Source organism: Talpa europaea (genome assembly GCF_964194135.1).
Source record: "Talpa europaea genome assembly, chromosome: 6".
Lineage (NCBI taxonomy): Eukaryota > Metazoa > Chordata > Mammalia > Eulipotyphla > Talpidae > Talpa > Talpa europaea.
This window is the reverse complement of record NC_140072.1, coordinates 110,157,821-110,180,955: the sequence shown is the minus strand read 5'-3', so window position 1 is coordinate 110,180,955 and position 23,135 is coordinate 110,157,821.

The following is a 23,135-nucleotide window of genomic DNA, read 5'->3' as shown; positions in this document are numbered from 1 at the left end:
ATACAATCATTTAAATGATAAAAGCAAAATGTCAAAAGTGTAAAAGTAAACAGAAGTAGATCTGTAAATTTCTCATATTTTCACTTTACTGATTGACCTTGTGTTAGAGATTGAGACATAGTAAACAAACAAAGCAAAAACAAACTCTTAGATATAGAATATATTGATGGTTTCCAGATGGAAACAGGTTTGGGGAATGGTTGAAATGGGTATAAAAGTTCAATTGCAGAGCAGTGGACAAAAGCTAGATGTTGGGTGAGGATCATGATGACATGTGAACAGATACCGCATGACAATGTAGTACAAGTGAAATTCAGATAATGTTATAAAATAATGTTTCCTTGATTAAAAAAATCTAAAATTTAAAAATGATCATCTCAGGATAATGAAGGGTATCTTAGAACCCAAAATGTAGAGGAAAATTCTCACAAATTTAACCACAATTAATTCAATTTTTTGTAAAGAGAGACACCATTACCAAAGTTAAAAGAAAAGCTACAGGGCCTCCCTGGTGGCACAGTGGTTGAGTGCTGGGTTGCAAAGCTGCCTGCAGCCTCTGCAGCGCTGGTTCGATCCCTGGCTGTCCCCGGACACCAGCGGAGGGTCCCACATGGCGTGCAGACCTCTCCTGCCGCCCGCTGCTCCCCTCAGTAGTGTACTTCGGTCCCTCTGCCTGCTCTGCTCCCCGCTCTGGCTCTGGTGAATTCTCTCACCCTCCCACGCTTCTGACTGTACCCAGTGCTTTTATAAATAAATAAAAATAAATCTTAAAAAAAAGAAAGAAAAGCTACAATCTGAGAAAAGAAATTTACTGAGCAAATAGAAAAATTTAGAAAAATTGAATAATTTATTATTGGGAATGTATATAATAATAAATCAATGATAAAAAGATAACTCAATTGGAAAATTAATAACAAAAACATTAACAACAAAAATAATTAACCTAGGAAGAAATCTGAATGCATAGTGAGCACAAACACAAAAAATTCTGCAGAAATTAATATTAATGTACAATTTAATGCCATTCACATCATTACTAGATGAACAAGATATTTAAAATATTAGACAAGGGTCTGTCAGAAGGTGGAAAAATAAAATTAGGAATTGCTTCATGCTTCTGAAGGAAGTGTAAAATAACAGCAGCATTATGGAAAGCAATTTGGCACAATCTAGAAAGATTTAAAAGGCACAGTATCATTTAAAATGATGTTCAGCATTAGGTAACTATAAACCAGATTACAGTGTTTTAATCAAGCAAGGGATGTGTCTCAAACACTAATATAAAAGTCATCTGGACAGGCCTCCCAGGGCTGGAATAGCAGCTCACAATGCCCTCAAGGTACCAGACCTGTTTTGTCACTCTGCTTTCCTTAATGTGTCGCTGCTGCACCTTCAGGATCACCACATTTCCAGGCAAGAAAATGGTTAGGGACGATTACATCAGCAATGGCAATGTATGCCTACACTGCAATGGCCAGAACTCTCTTAGTTATATCTAGCTACAAAAGAGATTGGGTTTTAGAATCGCTTGCTTTTAAAATTCTCAAGTTCTGAAAAACAAATGTTAAGGGGTTTGAATAGTTGTGAATAAGTGGTTTATAATTCATATGCATAGTTAACTGTCACAGAAATATGTAGATAGATAGGCAGATGATAGAGTGAGAAACAGAGAAGGAGAGAAAAAGAGAGAGATCCTAATGTCTTGCTATGAATATGTTCAGTGCTCTGTGAACAAGTAGCAGAGGCATCAATTAATTTTTTATATGCATGCATAATGTCATGTACCATCCTCGATCTAATGAATCAGTATCTACAGTTTAGAAGTAGTCCCAGGGTCCTCATAGAAATTGACATTTGAAATCACCACTCTGGAGAAACAGCCCTACAAGTCTCAGTACATTGTTACGTATAGGGAAAAATTGAAATAACCATGTTGCCCATCAATAATAGAATACATATATATTTATTCATTCAATAGAATAATTTACAGGACAGTCTAAATGAATTACTATATAGATTGACTGGCATTAATCTGGGTAAATATCAAAAATGGTATTGATTTACAAAGACTGCAAAATGAAATCAATAGTAAGCTATATTTTGGGCAATTCTTAAAAGTACAAAACAGTTTCATCAGAGTACATACATACTTATTAAGATAGCTTAAAATGCATGGATGGGAGGGGTTTATCACCTTCATATAATGGTTAATTTGGGGTAAAGGTGGAAGAAAATGTGACTAAAAAGAATGCGAAGTGATTTCAACAGTACCTGTAATTTTACTTCTTAAAAAGAAAACTGAAGCAAGTGTGGTAAAATGTTAAGCTATGTGTATGTGTGTGTGTGTGTGTGTGTATCTGATACTTGCAAATTTATGCTCTATACTTTTAAAAGTATGTTAAAAATATTTCATAAAAGACTTTAAAGACAAAGTTAATGCAGATAAATTTTTGAAAGTATAGTAATGGTGTAACGCTTTTCACATTGGCAATTTGTTCTTAAATGATTTAGCAATAGCTGGATAAGATGGATACATTATTTACGAAGATTAAATAAGTCAGCATTAGAGCAACATTTGTAGCTGATTTTTATGATAGTGAGTACAAGATATTTCAATGAATTTGGATCTCTCTCCTGGTAATAACACAGTTAGGAGACAAGAATGCATCTAAATACATGCACCCATATTAATAACAAGCTTGCTTCAAAACTGCAAGATGAATTGGAGGAAAACTGTGAGGAAGCTGAATATTATTTCTATGCTTATAAAAGGAATCTGAATATCAGTGGAACCTACACTTCATTCCCAGTCTCTCGGTTGTGTGTGGACCTCTGACTATTAATGTGAATAATCAATATTAATGTGACTATTAATGTGAATAACCAATGTTGTGACTGCAACAGTCTTTTTGGTTCTTATTTGATGACAAGATGTCCATCAACAATGATCATCAAGAAACTTTTGGGGAATATTGCTTATTGCTTTTTTTTTCCTCTTGAAGATTTATTTTTATTTATTTATGTATAGAATAACTGGGGTATAGGCCAGAGGTGCTGGGGGGTGAGAGGCTTCACCAGAGACAGAGTGGGGAGCAGAACAGGTGGATCTACTAAAATACACTGCTGAGGGGAGCAGCAGGCAAGACGGGAAAGGTCTACTGTGCCATGTGGTTTAGCTCCCTGCCCAGGGATTGAACCCAGGCCATTGTGGTCATAGTGCTGAGACTTAACCCCTAGGCCACCAGGAAGGCCCAATGGTTTATGACTTATGGGACCTGGATATGACATGGTACTCCTGGGATCCTTGCAGTGAGTCTGGAGAGAGAGAGTGGGAGAAAAAATATGGTAAAGCCTGTTTTGTTTTGTTTTGTTTTTTTAAGTAGGCATTAACGGTGGGAACCTAGGATTTTGGAGCTATTGGTGAATTTAAAACTTTAAGGGTGGGATTTTAATATTTGGGAAGAGAAAGAAGAAGGAGCTTAATAGTCAGTATTGAAATCAATCCCTAAAACAAGGGATCCTCCATGATGGGAGGCAACCTAGATTCTCAGCTAGTCATGTGACTGGCAATATATTTATTGGGGTAGTCATCTTTAAAGTGGATGCCTCTTTGAACTCCATCCTCAACAATCAAAGATTAAGTCAGAGACTTGCATTATGAAGAAACAAACAAACGCACAACTGCCAAGACTACGCCACACTCTTGTAGCCTTTCCACCAATTCTTTTGACTTTGACAGTGAAGTTTATTTTTGTTTTCTCCTTTGCAAAACGTTTTCTCCTTTGCTTGAAAAATTTGCATCCCGGTTCTTGTCATTTGTTGGCTTCATTTTTTAGTTCACAAAATTTTCTGTTTCTAATGCTTAAGGTTATCAAGAAATAACATACTGTTTTATCCTGCAGAAAATAATTTCCCTTTTTAAAAGATGTATTTATTTATGCATACAAGAGCTGAGGTGCAGGTCAGAGATGCGAGGGGGTGAGACAATTCACCAGAGACAGAGTGGGGAACAGAACAGGCAGACTGACTGAAATACATTGCTGAGGGGAGCAGCAGGTGAGACAGGAGAGGTGAGTTCCTCTCTGGCCAGCCAGGGATTGAACTTTGTGCTGCAGAGGCTGGGGATTGCTTCATAGTGTGGTGCTTAACCGCTTGCACCACAAGGGAGGCCCCAGAAAATAATTTCTTAACATATATTACTCTTAGATAGAAATAATCTTGTCATGAAAAAGTATTCTGGTCTCTCTACTATGTGTATCACTTTCATGTTTATTAGTCACAAAATGAGACATTAATAGAAAGAAAATTAAATCCCAGGAGGATACACAATGGAGACTGGAAGGAAAAGAATTTGAAACAATCCCACTCTATGTCTACTCTATTCTCTTTTAATCATTCACTATTTTCACAATACCCTCAAATTAAAACCAGAGACTTAAAGGTTTCTGTAAAACATGGTATGTTTAGTTTATTATGCTATTGGCTAGTACTGTTCCTTGATTTCTCCCCATAGTAGATGTCAAGATAGCTGATTATTATAAGAAGCTTATCTGTGGCTACTTGACCATCTTTACCTGTATACACAAATGTCTGTAGCTGGAACATCCAGAGGGTAATTACAGAGAAAGAACTGACAAACTTTTAAACTGGTGAACCAAGAAGGAAAAAACTAAATTGTCATTAGTTGCGCATAATATATTTCTATTCTTAGTAAAAGCAAAAAGACCACTTAAAAACTAATAAAACTAATAAGTATTCAGTGAAATAGCCAGATACAAGGAAACATACCAAAATAATAGCTTTCCTGAATACCAGAAATGATCAGTTAGGAACTAACACACACATACACACACATATACACACACACAGAGATTTAAAATAGAAATATAAACTACTGAATATTTAGGAATGAACTTCAGAAATCAGAGAAATGTGTAATTGAAAAAAAAAATAAAGCAAACATATTCATTTTAAAAGAAGACATTTATGCCTGGAAAGAAGTGATAAATTTTAGTATATAAATTATGCTATATGTATGGATAGAGAATTTATAATAAAATATTTAAAATATCCTAAAATAAGTGATATATGTGCTCCTCTAGAGCTAATATATTTGATTAGTGTATTTGGTATTTTTGGGTAGAAACCTAAGAAAGGAATTGGTAGACCATACGATAGATATCCTTTCATTATTTGAGAAAACTGCATACTGTTTTGAAAAGATGTTGGTCCAGTTTACATTCCCAACAACAGCATAGGAGAGTTCCCTTGAAAGCATAGATCAGAAATGAGGAAATATCAAGTCAGAGCAGCCAGAGGGGTTAAAGGTCAAAGAAATTAACTGTGTGTGCTGTATCTTTTCAGAAACCAAAGGACTCGCAAAGGGTATGACTTAAGGCTTTGTCCTGAAAGAAACCTAGAGTTTCAGGTATTTCAAAACAAACAAGACTTTTATTCTGCTAAATAGAGCATTACTTCATATGAAGGGGGGAGAAGGAAAAAATTATATTGAACACATCAATTTTGAACTATTAATCAGAAGCCATTTTGCTTCTGATTATCCTAAGAACAGTGCCATTGATTTACTTCTTCCCCTCAGGATGTAAAATGAATAAAAATGTATACACAAATGCAAATACAAATATGCCTATTTATTTTATACAATATTAGGAATTCTGTTAAGGTTTTGGAAAGACAATGTCCTTATTCAAAGTCCATATTTGTTTTAGTCCTGTAGGATTGGTTTTAAAATATAAACTTTTAGGATGAAGGTGGTTGGTGTGGTCCTGTTAATCTGCTCCAAAGCCATTTCAGTGTCAGATACACATTATACACTAATTGGATTCCTGATGCATCTTTAAAAACTAATTTCAAAACACTAAGTAATCAGCGGCTTTGTCTTCAATACAAGACATTGCATCAGCAAAAAGTGTTTATTACTCAGCCACCTGTGTTCTGCACAAAGCAATTTAAGCAGACACAGTCCTGCCCTGAGGAACTGTCTAAAGCCAGTGTCACTGTAACATTCAGAGACAGTCAGACAACTACACTGATGACAAACACAACCTACTAACATTGTTAGAAATATAAAAAAAACCACTTCATAATTTTTTTTTTCCAATCAAATGATGAAGTTTTTATTTTGGAAAAAATGGCATGAGAACTTGATAAATACTCAGTAAATATCTATTGAATTAATAATACATACAACAATCCTATTTAGATTCAAGAGAGAAAATTGCAATGTAAATATAGCTTCTTCATTATAATGCATTATATATGGCACATTTCATATGAAATAAGCTTTATTTCACTATTATGAAAACCATTTTCTTGTTTCCATTAGATTTTTACCTACTTGAATTTAGGACGAAGAGATACATCTCCCTATGTGTCAGTTTTTGCTATAATGTCTAGCATATGATATAATATAGACTTTCAAAAATGTTTAGATCCATGTAGTCAATGAATATTTGACAAGGGAACTAAGAATATTCAATTGATAAAGGATAAACTTTAAAAAATGGTTTGGGGAAACTGGCCGGATAACCACGTGAAGAAGAAAGAAATTTGACTGACCTCATATACTCTGCACCAAAATTAATCATCCACCATGCATTAGATTTAACCCAAATAGATTAAAGATTTAAATATGAGCTTTACCAGTAATTTAACTTTCTGACAAGGTGCAAACCTAGCAATAGATTTTCATTTGTTCATTTTTTTATCAACTTAGTTATTTTGCCTATGCAACACAGCAGAGTTTTGAATTTTAACCTAAATTCAGATCTATAAACATCTATTAAAATATCTTAAAAATGATAGCACTATAATTCAGCATTTTTTAAAAAAAGCATACATAGAAAATTGTCTTTCACACACCAGGCGATGTAAATAAAAGTCAGAAGAAATTGCCCAATTTTTTAGTATAGGGTATATATACCTTTTCAGTATTAGGTGTTCATAGTGGATGAATTCATGATAAAGAACTATGTTTCATATGCTAACAGCTATCAAAAGAAACGTGTTTTGGCAGACTTTAGAGAAGAGCTATTTAATTTTCAACATTATTTAATTAATTATGATAAAAAGCAAACAAAAAGTTATCCAGATAGGGAATACAGAAAGAATAATGCTTTTTTTTTTTTAATGTCACCAGCAATTATATACTAAGGCTTAAGGATGCTTATATTATATATGTATCACAGTGCTATTACCTGAGGTGATTCACAAAAATCTTTGAATTCTGAAATCAGTTTAGATATAGGTTCAAATTCTAATAGCAACACTTAGGAAGAAAAATTGTTAGAAATGGAAAGAATGTCATTTAAAATTTTTGATTTATTAAAAAGTTCTGCTTTTAACAGTTAAACAAAATCTAAAAATGGATTTGTGTTTTATACCTACATGGTGTGTTATTTTCAAGAAAATATAACTGCAAAATATGATTAATGTTCAAGCAAGATCTGCAGTGCAACTAGGGTGAGGGGGTCACAACTCACTGGAGTCAGCAGTATGTTCTATTAGGGAGAGCTTGCTAAGGGAAAGACTATCTCATTGAAAAGAGTCAGTACTATGAGTTTTGATCACTCCTCTTATTATTGAAAAATCTTAGAGGCTAAGATTTAATTTTATTAAATAAAATGATGTGTTTCCATTAGCCAGACATTTTCTAAGCAATCATTATAAAAGTTTCAAATAGCATTCTTCAAAGAAATAGAACAAATATTATTGCAATCTATATGGAACCACAAAAGACCCCTATAGCTAAAACCATTCTGGCAATAAAGAGGAGGAATGGAGGTATGCCATTCCCAACTCAAAACTATACTACCAAGCTATAGTCCTCAAAACTGCATGGTTTTTGAACTAAAAATAGGTACTGGGACTGATAGAATAGAATTGAAAACCTAGAAATAAACCCATACTTACATGAAAAATTAATCAACAAGGACCTAAGAGTATACATTTGGGAAAGGAAAATATCTTCAATAAATGATGTTGGGGAAACTGAACAGCCACATGCAAAAGAAGGGGGCCTCCCTGGTGGTGTAGCGTGTTGAAAACAGCACTGAGAAATTGTCTGCAGCCTCTGCAGTGTGGGTTTGATTCCCAGCTGGCCAGGAAGTTATCCACGTGGCTCAGCAGACCTCTCCTGTCTTGCCTGCTGCTTTTCTCAGCAGTGCTTTCAGTCTGTCTGCCTATTCTGTCTTTGGTGAATCCTCTCACCCTTCCGTGCCTCTGACCTACACCCCAGCTTTTGTATAAATAAATAACTTAAAAAAAAAAAGAAGGGACCTAGGGGCCTCCATGGTGGTGCAGGGGTTAAAGTCAGCACTATCAAGCTATCACCACTCACTGCAACAAGAGTTTGATTCCCCAGCTGGACAGGGAGGTGACCCACATGGCAAAGCAGACCTCTCCTGTATTGCCTTCTGCTCCCCTCAGAAGTATATTTCAGTCAGCCTGCCTGTTCTGCTCCTACTCTGTCTCTGGTGAATCCTCTCACCCCCAACACCTCTGGCCTACACCCCAGTTCTTGTATGCATAAATAAATAAATCTTAAAAAAAAAGGAGGGACCTAGACCATTATTTCCCAGAATGTACAAAAATTAAGACAAAAAGAACAATGACTTGGAGTATGTCATTATCTCACAGCATATATAAATGAATGAAACTAAACCCTTACCTAATAGCATGCACAAAATTAACACAAAAAAGATCAAAGATTTGGAAGTATGACCTGAAGTCATAAAGTACATAGATGAAAACATAAGCAAAATATTCCACTACACTTTCTTTAATTATGTCTTGCAGATTTGAGTCCAATGGCAAGGGAAACAAAAGCAAAAATGAACAAGTGGGACTATATCAAACTAAAAGGCTTCTGCACAGCGAAAGATTATAAAAATGGTTTCCTATTTTAATGGGGGGGATATGATTGACAAAGTGTTAATATCCAAAAGATACAAAGAACTCAAATAGCTTAATAAAAGAAAAAAATTTAAAAAATGGACAAAAGCCTAGACTAATCTTCAAAGAAGACATACAGATGGCTAAGAGGCACATGGACAAATGATCATTTATCATGCAGGAAATGCAAATCAAAACCACAATGAGATACCATCTCACTCCTGTGAAAATCATCCATATCAAACTAGATGAGAAATAGCAAACATTTGTGTGTGAAGAAAAAAGAACCCTCATATACTATTGGTGGAAATGCAGATGGTTCTAGTCCCTATACACTGATCTAGCCCCTAGTATGGAAGTTTTTCAAATGTTTAAAATAGATCTAGTATATAAATGAATCCAGTGTATGTGTGTGTATGTATATGTGTATATATATGTGTGTGTGTGTGTATATATATATATATATATAAAAGAATATCCAATGATCCAATGTTTAATCTTACTATTGACTAAGGAGGTGGCATGAGGCAATTTTCTTATCTATAAAAATGGGATTAATATTAGTTACATTCCATGCCTACTGCATATAGTTGGTGCTGTTTAAATGCTGAATGCAAAAAGTTTTTTTTGTTTGTTTTGTTAGTTTTTATTGAGCACTTAATGAAGATATTAGATGAACTGTTTCATCACACTGGAAAGGGCTATAATTTCACAATAGATCAAGAAATCTTCTTCCTATAAAATGAGAAGGATAGAAAGTTATTCTTCCAACTTTCTATTTATAAATTTGGGGATTTGTTTACATAACTTTCTATGTTTTGAAAGACAAAATGTAATATATATTTAAAATGTTCTCAAAAATAATTCTAACCAGCTTTAATTTTAAGCAGGAGTGATAAGAATCTACATGTAGCACATAATCTTATAGTTTGGAATTAGGAACCCAACATTATATATTGAGGTTTTCATCCATTTTTGATGATTTTATTAATTTAGTTTTGCATCAATAAATTTTTATCATGTATAGTTCTAGAAATAATACCACTGAAGCTGTATGGATGCAGTAGTCATTTCAAACTGGGGATTGTTTAAAGAAACAGACATGTTTAATTTTTCTAATGAGCCAGAGGAATTTATTTTGCATATGAGTAATTAGGAGATTGTAGTTATAGGAAATAGAGAATGTATGGGAAAGGAACCAGCAAGTTTTTAATTATTTTGTATTAATTTGAACATAGACAAAGTCATGAGCTCTAGCCATGAATTCTTAAGAATGAGAAAGGAATGGGATCATAGAAAAATACAATAAGAGCTTACTTCTATTTGTAGTGTTTTACTTATTAAGATGAAAGATCTGAATTAAAGATGGTAAATGGTAGGATGTGTTAGACAATATGGTAGATATATAGTATTCATGATGTATTCATGATATCTCCTTTTGTGCTATTACTTTCTTTGAAATATTTTGTAATAAAGAAATTTAAAATGCAGAAAACAAGTGACAATATATTCCACTAAGAAAAACAAAGCAATATTATTAATACATTCGACCATTCTAAGAATGTGCTGCTGTTCCCTATCCTTTTTGTGAGCTTCTTTTTTTTTTGTTTGTTATTTTGTTTTCTGTCATGCCTTATTTTTTCACCAATTTATTTTATTTTCTCATGAAGACTCTAGGGTTGAAAAGATTATCTTTTATTATCATTTCTTTGTTAACACAGTTTCTTAAACTTAATTGAGGACTGGAAGAACTTTTTATTTATTTTTTAAGCCTGAAATCCATATTGTTATCCTTCAGTCTAGTATCCCATGGAATACATCTTGAAAAATGATGGATTAGATGATTCCCTAAGGTACATTCAAGGGCTAATATTAGATGATTCCATCATTTCCTTGAAATATCGTTCCTCCCTGTGCTGGTGGTGGATGTTCTGTGGCAGCTTATTAAACAGCAGATGTTTAGGTATCCTGCTGTCATCCAGGGAGCAGGTTTATTTTGTAGCAAGTGACACTTCCAGATGGTGAACTGGATGCAGTTTAGCAAGCTATTGATGAAATGACTCAGGAAGTGGTGTAAGGCATTCGTGGGCAATCCAAATTTCATTCAAAATTAGATATTAACACCATGTTTTACACATTCAAATGGTTTTGAGCTTACTGCCAGGGGTCAACTTTGTACAGTAAGCTCAGAAAGTTCATGCGTCATAATTAAACTCTACACATTTCCTCTACATGCTATCTTGGTAGATTTTTTAGAGTTGTCAGTTCTGCTTACAAATAAAAAATGTCATATCTAGTATACTAATCGATATATGACTGGCTTTAGCTTATCTACAGTAGCAATCCATTTATTCTGCAAAACAATTTAAATTTTTATAGCTTTTAAATTTTTGTATATTTAAAAAATATTTTCTTAATATTTTAACTGATTTTTCGTTTCAAAATGATTATTTAAGGGGCCTCCCCGATGGTGCAGTGGGTTGAAAACAGCGCTGTGAAGCTGTCCGCAGCCTCTGCAGCACGGGTTCAATTCCTGGCCAGCCAGAGAATGCCCACATGGCGCAGCAGACCTCTTCTGTCTGTCTCACCTGCTGCTCCCCTCAGCAGTGTTTTCGGTCCATCTGCCTGTTCTGCTCCCCCTCTGTCTCTGGTGAATCCTCTCACCCTCCAGCGCCTCTGGCCTGTACCCCAGGTATTGTATAAATAAAAAATAAATCTTTAAAAAAAAGTGATTTTATGTCAATGTTATATCATATAATTTAGGTGTAGGTACTAAGGTATAGGCCTAGAATAATAGAGAATACATGGTACAAACACTCATAAATTGAAGAAAATATTAAATGAGATGACCCCATCAGACTTGAAAGTACATAAATAACCTCATTTAGAATCCATTTAAGATACTCTGAAGTAATTACAATGGCATTTGTATACTGTTTACTTTCTCCCTACTTGCTTCAGAGGAGTAGTGTTCTGTACTTGTCTCAATGCCACCACTTGCCTGAAAGTTTTACATCAGGTGATACCCCTGCTTTCACTGAGTATATAGTTGTACTTTTCATAAATCCACCAGCAATCACATAAAAGAAAGTAACTAATTTGATCTGATAATTTGACTTAAACATTTATCTTTGTAAAAATCAGGATCTAGGTATACAGTATCGGATGTCAAATGACCTATTGCCGGACAAATAAACCCTGAAAAAATAAGCTTTGCCTCTACACAAAAATAAAAGAAAAATATTCAAAGACCTCCCCAGTGGCACAGCGGTTGAGTGCTGGGTTGCGAAGCTGCCCGCAGCCTCTGCAGCACCGGTTCGATCCCCAGCTGCTCCCGACCACCAGAGGAGGGTCCCGCATGGCGCGCAGACCTCTCCTGCCGCCCGCTGCTCCCCTCAGCAGTGTCCTTCTGCCTGTTCTGTTCCCCGCTCTGGCTCTGGTGAATTCTCTCACCCTCCCGCGCTTCTGACTGTACCCAGTGCTTGTATAAATAAATAAAAAAATAATTAAAAAAAGAAAAATATTCAAAACATACTAGGACATTTTTTATTAATACCCGATCACATATTACTAAAAATATAGCTGCTTAAAGCACCAAGTGTTTTATTGTCTAGTTTCTGCGGACCAAGTTCTGACCATGATCTAATTTATTCATCTGGGATAGTCTTAACAGCTTGAAATCAAAGTGTGGGTAGGGATAGAAACCTCTTCTTAAGGATTAGGTGGTTATTGCCAGGGCTTGGCTCCCCTCCATAGAGCTGTCTCAAGACATGATAGCTGGCTTCTCCCAGGGTTAATGATCCAAAAGAGAGCACGACCAGGTATCCAGTAGAAAAGCCAGAGTCTTTTTATAACCTAATCTTGGAAATCATCCCCCATTATTTCTGCCCCATTCTATTGATGTGTCTTGTCCACACTCAAGAATGGATCGCACAAAATTGTGGATCCCAAAAGGCATGACTACCATAATTTTTTTAAAAGATTTATTTATTTATGCATACAAGAGCTGGTGTACAGGCCAGAGATGCGGGAGGGGGGTTGTGGTGAGAGGATTCACCAGAGACAGAGTGGGGAACAGAACAGGCAGGCTGACAGAACTACAATGCTGAGGAGAGCAGCGGGCGAGACAGAGAGGTGTGCCTCGCCATTGCGTTGCTCCCTGGCTGGCTGGGGATCAAAGTCGTGCTGCAGAGGCTGTGGATTGTTTCATAGTGCGGTGCTTAACCCCTTGCGCCACCAGGGAGGCCCATGACTACCATAGTTTTTGATCACTTTAATGATGAAAGTATTAATTTGAGTGTTTCTAAATGTCTTCTAACAAAATCAGTAGAATGCTCAGGTAGTCCACTGTTAAGAACATGAAATCGTGAAATTAATACTCAAGAAAGTTGGAAAAAAAACAGAAGTCTTTTGAGGTGATTTTGAATTCTTAAAATAAGTAGTAAAATTACTACTAAGTGTGATGCTAAATATAATACACATAGAGATTTGGCTTCACTTCATTCTACACTTGTAAGAGTACATTGTTCCATCTGTGAGGAGACTTAACCTGACTCCAAAGGGAAGCATTTATACATATGGACATTATATGGGCATATGGTAAATAATAAAAACACTATATGATAAAGTACCTTTTGAAATTATCTACTACTACTTTTAGTGTCCTGAAGCAAAATGAACTAAATGTAATTATTTTAGCACTGTAAGAGGTCAAAGTCTTTTTGAACAGGTGTTTTATGTTCCACTATAAAATATATCTTCACTAGAAATTTAAAGATTTATAATAATAGTAACTTATGACAGTGAACAATTTTGTTTATGGTAGAGGAAAACATTTTTGTTCCTCTAAACAGGGCACAATGATAAAAAAGGTGTTTTTAACACCCTTTTGATACATAAAATTTCAACCATTTGCTGACATCAGAAATATACCTGCTATTCTTTCTTGAATCATATTTTCTCTGTTGGTTTTAAGATATCCAAGAAAACTATAGCTTGTATTTTATGCCTTTCAAAGAATCAATGTAAAGCTATGCATACTGAGAGAATCTTCAATTTATTAATTATTATTTTTTCAGTTAATAAAATCTGTGCTATGAAAGAATTCAAAAGATTAATAAGAAATGTGTAGGGGATATTAGTGGCTTCAAAAGTCATTTTCTGAAATCAATAGAGCCTCCTATATTAGAGACTGACACCCCTTTTCAAATAATCCTAATTACCCTCTCATATCTAAACATTGAAAAAGTAACCTATTTCAGATCAATATTTCACCATAGATACTTTTAATGATAGCTATCCATGTCGCACAGCTTTTGTTTGTTAAGCTGACACAGAAAATTAGTTTTGCTTTTTCTTGCTTATGATTTGCACTTGCACATGAACCAGATGGCAGTAAGAATCAGATAAAAGAATAATAAACTTAAGCTAGAGAAATTGAGATTGTTTGAAACAACATATCATTTCAAAGATACAAAAACCCTGATGGTTAAATCCTTTCCTTTTGCTCCTTGCATGAGCTGTCTAATGCATTTATTTCCGTCTACCTTTATTGGAGAATCTGTCCATTAAATTAAACCACGGAAATGCAGGGCAGATGAGTCTTCGTTCAGGGAACTAATAAGCCCACTAAGTCATGAACAGTACATCAGATGAGAGGTAGTTTTTCACCTTTCTTACACACCTGGGAGGCATTATACAATTTTTCCTCTGAAGAGGACTTTTTTCCTTGTCCAGAGGAAATACTTTTCTTACACAGCCTCTAAATAATGAGACACTTTAAGGTAACGCTGTGTAGAGGGACTTGTGTAGCAGAAGTACATCACAGGGTGTGTGCTGTTAGATACCCGAGCTTATTACTTTGATATACCAAATGATGCCACAAATCAAAGATTCCTAAAGCTCTATCTGTTTGGCATGCAATAAGGTAAGTGACAAATAAAGATATTCTAATACAGCCTTGCTGTCTCCACATCAAGGTCTGTATGAAATAGAACCCTGCTGCCTATAAAAAATTCTTGAGAGACTTGCATGAGCCCGGGTCCTTGAACAGATTATAAATATGTACTTATTGCATGAGAGGTTAGATTTAATAGTACATTAAATATAGTAATAAGAAGTTATTCTGACATTGGATTAAAAAAAACATAGGGGATGATACTGGTAAATGAACAAGAGCAAGAAATGAAAATTTAAAGAAATATCACTTAGTTCAAATTAAATTTTAGAATACGTAGAGCTATTCTAATTGTATCATGTGGCCTACTCACCTACACAAATCAAATATTAATACATTAAATATGGAAAAACGGTGGAATTTTTCAAAAATAATTAATTTCATATTGTCCAAAAGTATATTTTGATAAATTAGCTGTTACAAATAAGAAATTACCCTCTCACATTTCTGGGGAGTCTGAAGAAATACGTTCATGTGTTAAAAAAAAAAAAATTTAGGTAAGAACTCAGTAAGTTGCTGGGGCCTCCCTGGTGGCACAAAAGATTAAGATGCAGCACTATGAAGCTATCTACATCCACTGCAGCACGAGTTTGATCCCCGGCCAGGGAGGTGATCCACATGGGCAGCAGACCTCTCCTGTCTCACCAACTGTTCCCCTCAGCAGTGTTTTTCAGTCAGTCTGCCTGTTCTGTTCCCCACTCTGTCTCCGGTGAATCCTCTCACCCCCCACATTTCTGGTCTGCAACCCAGCTTTTGTATACATAAATAAATAAATCTTTAAAAAAAGAACTACAGAAGTTGGAATTGCTCTAAAATCACTAATGAAATATTTTTTTGGTGATACTCTTTAAATTGATGTCTTTACATAATTACATGAAATAATCCTAGCATTCTTCAATAAATAAAGCAAGTTAAAGTAACTAAAGTGGTGAGATAAGCTACGCATGACTACATGCAAATTTTATCAGCAACTATTCCTGTTTTTTTTTTTTTTTAACTAAGTAATTTTTAAGGAGAAATGTCTTTTTTCTTTGTCTTTTTTTTTTTTTTAAAGATTTATTTATCTATTTAAACAAGCAATGGGTAGTCAGAAGCGTGGGAGGGTGAGAGAATTCACCAGAGCCAGAGCGGGGAGCAGAGCAGGCAGAAGGACCGAAGTACACTGCTGAGGGGAGCAGCGGGCGGCAGGAAAGGTCTGCGCGCCATGTGGGACCCTGCTCCGGTGGCCGGGGAGCAGCCAGGGATCGAACCGACGCCGCAGAGGCTGCGGGCAGCTTTGCAACCCAGCGCTCAACCACTGCGCCATCAGGGAGGCCCCATTCACTTTTTTTGTGTGAATCGTAGGTTAAATTCTGATAGGATTTGAGAAAGAAGGTCAAAAGAAGATAACAAACACATACCACTTCAGTGTGCATATTTCTAGCCTCAGATATTATTTATTATATGATAAAAATGTACTTCTATAAGTATTTTTCATAAAAATTATTGCAAGTTAAACACCCATAGTAAGATAATGTTGATAATAATACCTTCCTGAATGGAGTGAAAGGGTTGAAGTTTATCAACAGGGGATTAGTAAAATTAAAGATCTGGCTTTTCCAACAATCACTAGCTTTCATTTTTAAAAACATATTTCAAGATTCTGTAAATTAAAATAAAATTTAACATTAAATTGTTCATAAGAAATAAATTTAATACAATGGTCTTTAGCACCCTAATAGTTAAAAAAAAGTAAGTAAAAATGAAAACCTATATTGATTATCATTTAAAATATACTTTAGGACCTCCCTGGTGGCGCAGCGGTTGAGCGCTGGGTTACGAAGCTGCCCGCAGCCTCTGCAGTGCAGGTTCGATCCCGGCTGCTCCCAGGCCACCGGAGGAGGGTCCCACATGGCGCGCAGACCTCTCCTGCCGCCCACTGCTCCCCTCAGCAGTGTACTTCGGTCGTTTTGCCTGTTCTGCTCCCCGCTCTGGCTCTGGTGAATTCTCTCACCCTCCCGCGCTTCTGACTGTACCCAGTGCTTGCATAAATAAATAAATAAATAAATAAATAAATAAATAAATAAATAAATAAATAAATAAAATTTAAAAAAAAATATGCTTTAAAATACACACTTTGATAAAAATCAAAATCAACAAACAACTATGAACCAGAGACACTTTATGCGAGGTAGGGGGCGGGGAGGGGAGGTATTGGGGTCAAAATAAGGGGGTTGCAATTTATGGGGAATATAAAAATAAAATTTATAATAAAAATAAAATAAAATACACACTTTGAATAATGGAAGTTTTTGAAGTGCCCTTATGACTACCAATTTATGAAGTAAAGCTGAATGCTATTTGGATAGTATGAAAAATTGCCCTGGTCTTTCAAAATAATTTTCTTCACCTGGAAAAATTCAAAGCACTTTCTAGATCTTACTATGACAGATGGATGCATCACCCTGGGGGAAAATAGCAACAAAATGGGGAAGAAAGATTTACTTGAAAGGCGTCTCCATGATCTCAGTAAATTACTATGTGTAGAGAAATAAACTGTAGTATGGAAATTTAATCACTAGCTGCCAAGGAGTAATATATTTACTTATTCATCAATTTTGCTTACAAAATACATTTAGGGTATGTTTCGGTGCATGTATCTCCCATCACCATATTCCAAACAATAGATAAACTGTTGGAAATTTATGAACTTAAACTACAACAACGAACAGATCTATTCAACTGCTCTCATGGAGTATAATTCTACTATTTCAGTGAAGATATTTTGAATTTTTAGTGTTCCTTACTTCATTTAAGAGGAAATTTTTTCATTTCAAAAACAAAAAAGTGAGATAATCATATGAGTTATAGCCTTAATAGTTAGTGTTAGATGTATCCAATGCGTGAGGCAGTGGGATTGATTGTCAATCATTGTTCATGGGATTCTAAAAATCATTCAGAATAGAATTTAGCAGTTGTAGGATTTTTAACTTTTAATTTCAAAACTTCTACAAAACTGTTATTTGTTTCAGGTAATGTGCATATTTGTTAACTATGTCTAATGCATTTCATTAAAATATGTCTTGTTTTGAAAATTTTTGGCAGAAAATAGTTCTCTAAAAAAAGTCAGTTTGGGGAACAGCAATCTGCAGTTATTTTTTTTCCCCTAACAAAAAGCATGACAAAGTATGCCCAATATAACCTTTTACTATCATAAAAGCAAAAGAAAAATGATAATATTTTACACAAATTAAACTTCTGGCTTACATTTGTTGCAGTATAGGCTTAGGCATTGTAAACAAAAATAAATGTGAAACTCCAGAATACAATGGTTTAAATAAATAGAATAACTACTTTACTCATTGCAATGTGAAGCTGAATTCAGAAGACTCTACTCCAGGAGAAAAAAAAAAAAAGTGTCCCAGGTCATTTCACATTTTTACTTTCCATTGCCAAAGTGTTATTCTCATGTGCATAGTTGATTTTATCAACCCTTTTCTATACAGTAACTGTGGGGAACGAAAAGGCAAATAATTAAATGCTAAATTACATAAATTTCATTTAAAAAGTGATCTGATATTCACTCTACATTCTACTGAAGAAAAAGTAGTCACTGCAAAGTATAGAAAATATCTCACTAGTCATGTACCCAGCAAAAATCTGCTGTATTAAAGTGTGAATTTGGAGAAACAGAATAAATGACGGGAATACTTCCTTATTCTCCTGTGTGGACTCATTCTGTGATTTGTTGCATCTTGTGAGTTTAGCATCTCAATGAAACATATTTCTCTCCATCAAGCCTAAATATGACTCTCTCCAACCTAGTAGTCCCTGATCTAATAGACAATTTACATTACCACCTCTCACCCTAAATAGACTAGAACAAAAGATCAGTCTACCATAAGCAAATAACTAGCTTGTAGAGCCCATGTATTTGGTTTAGTGTCTTTGGTAATAAACATATCTTAAAAAAAAAAAACAGGTTTTACTACGTTTTATGCCTATCAGTTTTCTGTTAAAACCACCATGCCAAAAAATTTCCTCAAGACTGCCAATTCTTCCATTTTCTGGTTGGATCCATCTAACTCTCCAATAATGTAAAACTGAAGGTAGCCCAAACCGTATGATTGGCTGAGAAGGCAACACCTTCCATCAGTGTCGCTGCACACTGGCTTTCTCTTCTGCCTAAAAATATTTAATTTGGAGGCCATGTAAATAGTTGAAAATTTATCTCATGTATTTTTGTTGTTGTTGTTTTCAGGATTAAAAATAAAAAAAAAACAAGTTTGCATTTTAATACCTTTTTTTTTTTTAAGATTTACTTATTTATTTATACAAGCACTGGATACAGTCAGAAGCGCGGGAGGGTGAGAGAATTCACCAGAGCCAGAGCAGGGAGCAGGACAGGCAGAAGGACCAAAGTACACTGCTGAGGGGAGCAGAGGGCGGCAGGAGAGGTCTGCGTGCCTCATGGGCCCCTCACCCAGCAGCCGGGGATCGAACCGGCGCTGCAGAGGCTGCGGGCAACTTCGCCACCCAGCACTCAACCACTGGGGCACCAGGGGAGGCCCTGCATTTTAATACTTTTAAGATCCAGATTATTGTTTGCTCAGTCAATGTGATTGCTAATCGCAGGCAGAGATTGCTCTCTTAGCCGTGCTAAATTTTCTTCTGCACAGGTTTGCAAAAATTTTCATTTCTTGCCTGATCTCGGCTCTTTTTACTAGTAACTTGCTAAAACATCAAAGAAAGCCAAACTAATCATCAGTTTGACTATATCTAACAAGTTCTAGTAAAACTACAGAATTGGTAAGCATATGGTCTGTCACTGAAATTAGTACAGGTGATAGATTTACAAGTTTTTTTGGTATATCTTACCAAAAGCTATCTTGTTCCAAGCAGAATACTCATAACATCACTTGGCACTTTCTTATAGCAGTGCCACTGACACGTGAATTGAGTTTTTCTTTAATAATTATTTTTTTAAGATTTATTTATTTATACAAGAACTGGGGTACAGGTCAGAGGCACAGAGGCTGCAGCCAGCTTCACAGTGTTGCGCTCAACCAGCTGCGCCACCTGGGAAGCCCTTTAATAATTCTTCATTTCCGGGCCTCCCTGGTGGCACAGGAGGTTGAGTTCAGCGCTGTGGAGCTGTCCACAGCCTCTCAGCAACGGTTGGATCCCTAGCAGGAAGGGAGCAACCCACATGGCTCAGCAGACCTTCCTGATTTGCCTGCTGCTCCCCTCAACAGTGTATTTCAGTCAATCTGCCTGTTCTGTTCCCCACTCTCTCTCTCTCTCTGGTGAATCCTCTCACCCCCTGCATCTCTGGCCTGTACCCCAGTCCTTGTATGCATAAATAAATAAATCTTAAAAAAAATCTTCATTTCCCTGTTTCCTTTTCAGTATTAATGAACTACTAAACTGATTTCAGTAGCACACAGAATATACATGAGCTTAAATGAAACATTTCTTTCACACGAAGTTTGGGAGTGGTATAGACTGAAATCTCTGTGAATTCCTTCCCAAGAAGAAACCCAGGTACTTACTATTTTGTAACCCTTTTCTCCTCTACAGTATCAATTTCAACTACGAATGTCAAAGAAACCATTTTCAAGATATATTTCAGTTTATGGAAATATGAATATATAACTGAACAGGCAACTTCCTTTTGAGCAAGACAGATGTTTCACAGATTACTTCAACTATTCATATTGCATCAGAAAGAATTTAGTCATTATCCACATCTGCAGTGAGGAAAACATTGAACCAGCTTTTTGAGGTAAAGCAGGAGGTTAGTTATCTGTCCTTTCATCTAATGACTCATTTGTAAAGAGTTACTTTGTCTAAGGACAAGTCCCATCAATGTCAACATAGACCCAATGACTACTCTCATTGGGAAGATAGAGGCCTGGCTCCCTCAACAAATTTAAGGACAACTAGAAAAACCTCCTCAATTTTCAAAAAAAGCCATGGGTTCAGCCAAGTCTTGGCTGGAGCTTGACTTCTGTCTCTGATCATCTGTATTTCATTCCATGGTTCCAGAAGTATTGATCCCAAGGGCCAACCTGAACAAAAATCCTGCATATAAAACTTCATCTTGATTCAGCTTCCCATAGGAACCCAATAATCAATAATGATAAGGTAATATATTTAGCTAACACATCTGTAAATTGATCCTTCTGTACTTTAGCTAACCACATCAAGGCAAATATAACAGAGGTGCAGCTACATGCCTTGCGCTTGACTCAAAATTGCATCAATCTATACATTTTTCCCAAATAAAGAAGTTATCCTTGCATAAATGAGAATAAGAAAAATGCAAGACTTTAGTCATTTCAGTGTATATTCCCATACCACCGTAACATTATACTTATTATATCTGTATTCAAAACCGACTACCTAAATAGGAGTAACCAGAGAGCTTCTCATCACTTCATTACAAATTCATGTCAATTTAGTAGGCAATGGCAATACTCCGACCTGCTCTGCATCTATTTGTAAGTACTAGCTTTTGTTAAAATGGCTCATGCCAAGGCCAACACATCATATGACTCTAGAGACTAAACAAGGAAGCTTTTTGTCAGTCTAATAAGCAGCACTTGTAAAAGAAAGAAATGCTCACACAGGAGGAAACATGAGGTCTACAAGGGTTTCACAAGTCCAGGAGTATTTAGCTGCTCCTTCTCCTTCATTAGAACAAATGGGTAGCGTACACTAGAGGGAGGTTGCCAGTGGCACAGGAATGACTTTCTGTCTGAATCAGGGGAAAAATGTTCCCAGGGCAGGGGGAACAATGGTGATAAATCCCTGCCAGGCAGAAGATAAGACTTCACTCTGAATTGTCTGTGTCATTTCTATCCTGCCATTGCATTTTTCTTTTTTTAGTCCAATGAAGGCCAACATTTTAATACGTTCTACATTACATAAATTACCATAGTGTATTTTGCTGTTTTGACCTTTTCAGCATTCCTTCTATAATTTGATTGGGCAGTTATTATACTTGCTTTCTGTTTACAACATTTAACCTGAAAAGAAGAGAGAGATTGAGCCAAACAAGCGAAATTCTAAAATAACACAGAGACTTAATTAGAGGTATAATGTGCTGCAAGTCAGGAAAACAAAATGCCAGTGAATATGGAACTGCCTTGTGAATTTTTTGATTGACAGAGGCAGCAAGAGAGGAGAAAGTGATAAGTAAAGTGAGGACAACCAGTGGTGTAATTTAAAGGTCATTTACATTAAAATGTCCTATAATGTGTTAAACATAGTGATAACTATGTTTTTAAAATAAATTCACAATTGAGAAATGTGAAATGTACCAAACTTACAATAGAATAATATTGAATAAATAAGCTTTCCAGAACAAATTCAGTCCATCAGGTGGCATTTCTTAAGTGCCTGGAATGTATAACACATTGGTTTAGTAACGGAGTATAAATAAATATAATACATATTTCAAACAATTATAATCTCCAGCTGAGTATGCAGGCAAGGAATGTTTACTGAAATAAATTCATACAACTGAGTGATTTTCCCTAAGAGAATTCAACAACCTGAATGAAGAAATAGAGGTAATGGACAGCTGGATTGATTAAGGGTTAAACTTTGCCAGTCCATGTAGCAGAAAGGTTAAGGAACAAGGAAGTTGGGGTTGTTTAGAAGATTGTGGTTTAAGTGACTTAGAGGAATTTGATGAATAGAACATAATATGGGATGAAGAGGAAGAAGCACACCCTGGGCAGTAAAAAGCTACATAGTGTTTGAAAGGATGAAGCAGAAGATGGTTTTGGAATACGTGTAATAGAAATGCTGTCAAACAGGACCTACATTTCTGATGCTGAAAAAGAAAGAGGAATTTGGGAGATAAAAGCATTAGCTGATTTTACCATTGTGACTATAACTAGAAAAAGATTCCAGAGATTAACTACAGCAGAGTGTATGAATCTTAATTTTTTAAATATGATAAAGCCATATACTATTCAATAATAAGAAAACTGCCTTCAATCTTTCTAAAAGCCTATTCATGTTCTATATTTTAACTAGATAACATTGAAATTAGTTATAATCCACAGGATATGCAATCCTATCATTGTGAAATAATAACTGTAAAAGTATAGATATTGTTATGAATTTAATTCCCCCAAATAGATCATGCTTATACATTTATATCAGTAATCCTTATCAAAGAAGTCTTTAGTCCAGTTCCAAAAATGGTGTAGGGATAAATGATTACAGATTTTCTTGGTTAGTGATATTGCTAAATCATTGATTTATGACAACA